The sequence below is a fragment of the Carcharodon carcharias genome, chromosome 11 (assembly GCF_017639515.1).
Source record: "Carcharodon carcharias isolate sCarCar2 chromosome 11, sCarCar2.pri, whole genome shotgun sequence".
Taxonomy (NCBI): Eukaryota; Metazoa; Chordata; class Chondrichthyes; order Lamniformes; family Lamnidae; genus Carcharodon; species Carcharodon carcharias.
In genome coordinates this window covers 161,086,477-161,092,497 of record NC_054477.1, presented here as the reverse complement: position 1 = coordinate 161,092,497, position 6,021 = coordinate 161,086,477, and positions in this window count along the sequence as shown.

Sequence of the window (6,021 nt, the reverse complement as noted above, 5' to 3'; positions counted from 1 at the left end):
CCTATTGAAACCCTTTCATTACCGTGAAGACCTCTGTGATGTGGGGAACATGGTTTCTGATGCAGTTGTACGAAACAAGTAGTTTGCAGCAGATTGATTCTGATTCCGGTGTTGATTTCTGCTGTTTAGTTATTCCAGCTTGTACATTACCCATCGCACGTGTGGTTGGGAAAGTTCAAGGAGCTGTAATTCTGCTGTTACCTGAGCAATGTAGCAAGAACAGAAGGGTAAAATATTACACCCCTTAATTATACCTGAAGATATCACAGACAAGGAGTTTGTGATATCGTTAACCCCACCACATTCCAAATATTAAGACGAAAACTACTTCAGGAATTTTCATTAGCAGGAAGGTCGGTAGCTAGAGAGCACAGATTTAAGATATTTGGCAATCCCAGGGAAAATTGAATCTGGAGAGAAGGGGAGAGGTTTAGGGAAGGAATTCCAGAACTTAGGGCCCAAACTGCTGAAGGCACGGCTGTTGATGATGGAGCGATTGAAATCAGGGCCGCTCAAGAGGCCAGAACTGGAGGAGTGCAAAGGCCTCAGAGGATTGTGGGGCTGGGGGAGATGACAGAGATGGGGGAAGGGATGGGGATATGGAGGGATTTGAAAACACATCGAGAATTTTAGAATAAGGGTGTTGGTGGACTAGGAGCCAGGGTAGGTCAGGGAGTGAAGAGTGAACAGGGACTCGGTGTGAGTTAGGATATGGGCAGTGGAGTTTGGAATGAGCTGAAGTTTGTAGAGAGTAGAATATAGGAGGCCGCCCAGGGGTGCATTGGAATAGTCCAATTAGAGCTAACAGTGGGGAAAATGTGTCCAGATGATGCTAAAGCAATAACAATTTCTGTAAGAGCTAAAGATCCACATGAATTTGGGGTGGGGAAAAGGGAGACAAAAATAGGTTTTGTGAAGCAAAGTAGAAACGTTTAATGAAGCTTTTGCATTTTATGGAAGCTATGGACACCTAACATGGAAGTGGTGGAAAAACACAGCCTCCTTGCCCCACACCTTGCCACCATTGGTTGTTCAACACATCCATCCACACTCTTCATACCAATCGGAAAGCATTATCAAATTGGATGATTCTTAACTGTCAGCCTTTCCTTCTGTCTCCAGTGTTTTGTTACAATTAGTGAAAGTGTTCAAGGACAATGATAAACAGACAATTCATTGATGGCCCCACAATTGTCTTCCTGGTTTGCTCCTCACAGTGTCCGAGGAGATTAATTCCTGGACACACCAGGATAATCCTGAAGGGTTACCAACCCACCACCACTGTCACACCCCCCCCACCTCCCCTGCCAGGCCATTTGCGGTCACCACTGAACACGTATATAATGCAAGCCCACCAGGGACAGATTTACAATGAAACACGCCATGTCACGGTCCAGGGCCCCCACACGATGGGGAGGTGGCCCAAAATGAATGAGTTTCAAAACTTTCAAACTGGATGCAGGAACTAAAGTTGCATTTGCAAAGTGAAAAAAAAAGAAGCACCAAGTAAATGAGTTATTCGTGGGACTGAGTTCCCTGTGTGATGGGAATGACAGACTCCTGGGGTGGTCTCAGCAACATCTCTGCCTCTGATCAACTACAAAAACATACCCAAAGAAAGTACCTGACAAATGATCATTTCACAAAGTGGGTTTGTCTCGGTCTCTGTCAAACCTTCACAAAGTAAATAGTGAGATTCTGCTTTTCCACCAGGAAAGTGATGCTTAGGAAAGTAAGTTTGAAAGGAGATTGAAATGTTCAGAAATGATATCAGCAGATAGCTCCTTTTCCAACTAGGTGACTGCAGCAATTATATTTCCCCCTTTTTTGATAAATCCCTCTCCCACATACACATTCTCTCTCTCTGATACAAAGTGTGCCACTTGCTAACAAGCTTAGAGCAGACCACAAGGGGCACATGGTGAGCCAACATGCTTTACCCAACAATAGTGAACTCCATCTGCTCCCCTCAGCTCATGATTGCCAATGCAAGTAGGGAGCTCACTCACTGGTTGTTTGAATGAATAGCCAGGGTCATAGATCAAAGATGTCGGAGGTGGCTCTGGCGCTAGCAGTCTGGCCTCTAGGTCAGATGGTTGTGGGTTCAAGTCTCACTCCCGACCAGACAGACACTCCAGGGAAGTGCAGACCTGTTGGAGATGCCACCTTTGGATGTAAAAGATCCCTTGAGGCTATTTTAAATAAGAGCAGGTGAGTTACCCTTCGTGTCCTGGCCAACACTTATGCTTCAATCAACATCACACAAAACTGATTCTGGTCATTATGATAAAAGCAAAAAACTGTGGATGCTGGAAATCCAAAACAAAAACAAAAATACCTGGAAAAACTCAGCAGGTCTGGCAGAATCTGCGGAGAGGAACACAGTTAACCTTTCGAGTCCGAATGACCCTTCAACAGAAATGGTCATCATGACATTGTTTGTGGGACCTTACTGGGTGTAAACTGGCTGTGGCATTTCCCACATTCCCACTTCAAAAGTATTTTATTGGCTGTGTAGCTTTGGGACTTCTGGTGGTCATGAAAAGCACTATATACTTGCAAGTCTTTAAATTTTGGTATGGCTATATCTTAAAATATAATTTTCCTAATATTGTTGTAACTTATTGTAAAGGTAGGTTAAAAGTGGGGTTTGGATTAGTTTCTGTGTATAGGTGTGTGTGGGGGTTTTAATTGAATTGCTGGGTGCTTTGATGTATCAGAAGGGAAACTAGGTTTGAAATGCTAAATACATAAACATTGTTGAAGTTTTAGAATGGGAGGTGTAAAGAACATTTACATTTTTAGATAAAGCCGAGCAGTGAATTTCAAAGAGATGGTAAGGTGTTCCGCCCAGCTGACAGAGGCTAAGCCAGTGTGTTTATTTTTCCCAAAGATTACTGATAAAATGAATATTATGAAAGATTTATATTATGGAAAAATGAAATTGCAAAGACAGATTGGGACAATGCGATTTACATTAAAAAGATGAGATTATGTGTAAGAAGAAGCATTCTAATATCCAACAAGTGTGAAAAGCCTCTAGCCTCTATGTACCAAGCTGCTGTCACCAACAACCAAAGCTAAGAGAATTCATTTTAAATATCACTGTCCCGGGTATTGTGTGCTTTGCCTGGGCCTGTTAAAATCTATGCTGTTTTAATGTTGCCTTAACAGAGCTAGATTAATTAGGGAATTTAGGAGTATCATAGTAGTAATTTGTAGACCTATGCATGTGTTTAAAATCATTTCTTTTATTAATAAATGTTTAATTTAGTTTTGTAAAAAAAAACTCTAAGACCCAGTGGACTTATTACTACTGAATTCAAGGCACACATTTTGAAATAAAAATACAAATTGCAAAAACAGTTGTGGCAGCTGTTTCAGGTTTCCCTCTGGGATTAGAGCAGCTCAGCATTTACCATCTGCTGTACCATAACAGGCTATGAGGTGGTTTTAAAAGTACCAGCCCACCATGCTGGGACAGGAGGAATTGTAACCCCCACACACGCTTACAGCTAGCTTCCTACCTCAATAATGCCAAGTTAGACTCAGTGACAGGAAATAAATAGAGGCAGATTCGCTGGGCACTGCTCTGAGCTACATCCTATCAGTTGGTTTCATAGTCACATCTTTGGAATCATTCCTTGGCTCTCACCAGATCATGTCCAGCACAGAGAGGCACCAGAAACTGGATTGGAAAACAGAAGAGTCAGATGTTGGAGGGGAGATGCTGGGTAGTCCCAGAGCCTCACTCCACACATTCCCATTCTCTCTTAATAATCAGCAAGCTTTGATGGAGAGAGGAGTTTCAGTAAAACCTCGGCAGTTTGGTCAGAGGTTGAATCTTTGACCTCGAGCTGAGTTTTAATTTAAACGCGGGCCGGCCTGAAACCACAACAGCAGCTCATGCTCTTCACTGAGTGACACTCATGAGATTTTCCAGTGAGTGATGAGATCCCAGTAAAGTGCAATGTTTTTCAGGTCTCCTGGGTAACAGATGTGTTGTCAGTGCTGTTTTGCCTCAGTAAACTGTTGGCACCGGAGCAGGGCTTCAGTCTGCTGTCCCCATCTCTGAACAAAGTTATACCAACAAACTGACATATCGATGTTCGAGTGGGCAGCTAGTCAGCTTCCCTCTCCTATCTGCAGACATTTTCTCTCTCTCTCTCTACGTATGATCTGTCCTTGGTTTTTGGCTTCTCTCGTCAGCAAGTTCCACATTTGCTCGCCTCGCGTTGCAATATTTACCATCATTCAGACAAGAGGTAAGCTTGGATTTCAACAAGGCAATTATTCATACAGACCGGTTTTTACCAATGAAGAGGCACTGATCAATTTGTGTATTTTCTAACTGTAAATCTGCCACTGAAGCCCACATTCATTCAAAAGGCATCGAGCAAGTTCGACACGTTCTTCCGCGTTAGCACTTTCCCACTGACAGCCAATGGCCACATCATCTGGTGCTGTTACCTTGTGTAACCTGAGACACTCCTTGGATGTAAATAGGTGATATGGGATTTGTCATGTGTCTCATCAGGTGATTTCTTTGTTCTCTCTCTCTCTCTCTCTCTCTCTGGTGTGAGTCAGCAAGCAGCAAAGCTGGTAACCATTCTCTCTCTCCTTATCCAGTCTCTTCCCACCTACATCAGCGATTCCTCTGACACCCTACATCGTATCAACAATTTCCAGTACCCTGGCCCTAACTGCCTCCTCTTCACCATGGACGTCCAATCCCTCTACACCTCCAACCCCACCGGCATGGTCTGAGGGCCCTTAGCTTCTTCCTCGAACAGAGGCCCAAACAATCCCCATCCACCACTACTCTCCTCCGTCTGGCTGAACTTGTTCTCTCACTGAACAATTTCTCCTTAAACTCCTCTCACTTCCTCCAAATAAAAGGTGTGGCTATGGGTACCCGCATGGGCCCCAGCTATGCCTGTCTCTTTATGGGGTATGTGGAACATTCCTTGTTCCAGTCCTACTCTGGCCCCCTCCCACAACTCTTTCTCCGCTACATCGATGATTGCTTCGGTGCTGCTTCATGCTCTCGTCTGGACCTGGAAAAATTTATTAAATTTGCTTCCAATTTCCACCCCTCCATCATTTTCACATGGTCCATCTCTGACACTTCCCTTCCCTTCCTTGACCTCTCTGTCTCAATCTCTGATGATAGACTGTCCACCAATACCCAATACAAGCCTACCAACTCCCACAGTTACCTTGACTACAGCTCCTCACACCCCGCTTCCTGTAAGGACTCCATCCCATTCTCCCAGTTCCTTCACCTCTGTCGCATCTGTTCTGATGATGCCACTTTCAAAAAAAATTCCTCTGACATGTCTTCCTTCTTCCTCAACCGAGGTTTTCCACCCACGGTCGTTGACAGGGCCCTCAACCGTGTCCAGCCCATCTCCCGCGCATCCACCCTCACGCCTTCTCCTCCCTCCCAGAAACATGATAGGGTCCCCCTTGTCCTCACTTATCACCCCACCAGCCTCCGCATTCAAAGGATCATCCTCCGCCATTTCCGCCAACTCCAGCATGTTGCCACCACCAAACGCATCTTCCCTTCACCCCCCCCAGCGGCATTCCACAGGGATCGTTCCCTCCGGGACACCCTGGTCCACTCCTCCATCACCTCCCACGGCACCTTCCCATGCAACTGCAGAAGGTGCAACACCTGCCCCTTTACTTCCCCCCTCCTCACCGTCCAAGGGCCTAAACACTCCTTTCAGGTGAGGCAGCATTTCACTTGCACTTCCCTCAATTTAGTCTACTGCATTTGTTGCTCCCAATGCGGTTTCCTCTACATTAGAGAGACCAAACGCAGACTGGGTGACCGCTTTGCGGAACACCTTCGGTCCGTCTGCAAGCATGACCCAGACCTCCCTGTCTCTTGCCATTTCAACACTCCACCCTGCTCTCATGCCCACATGTCCGTCCTTGGCCTGCTGCATTGTTCCAGTGAAGCTCAACGCAAACTGGAGGAACAGCACCTCCTCTTCCGACTAGGCACTTTAC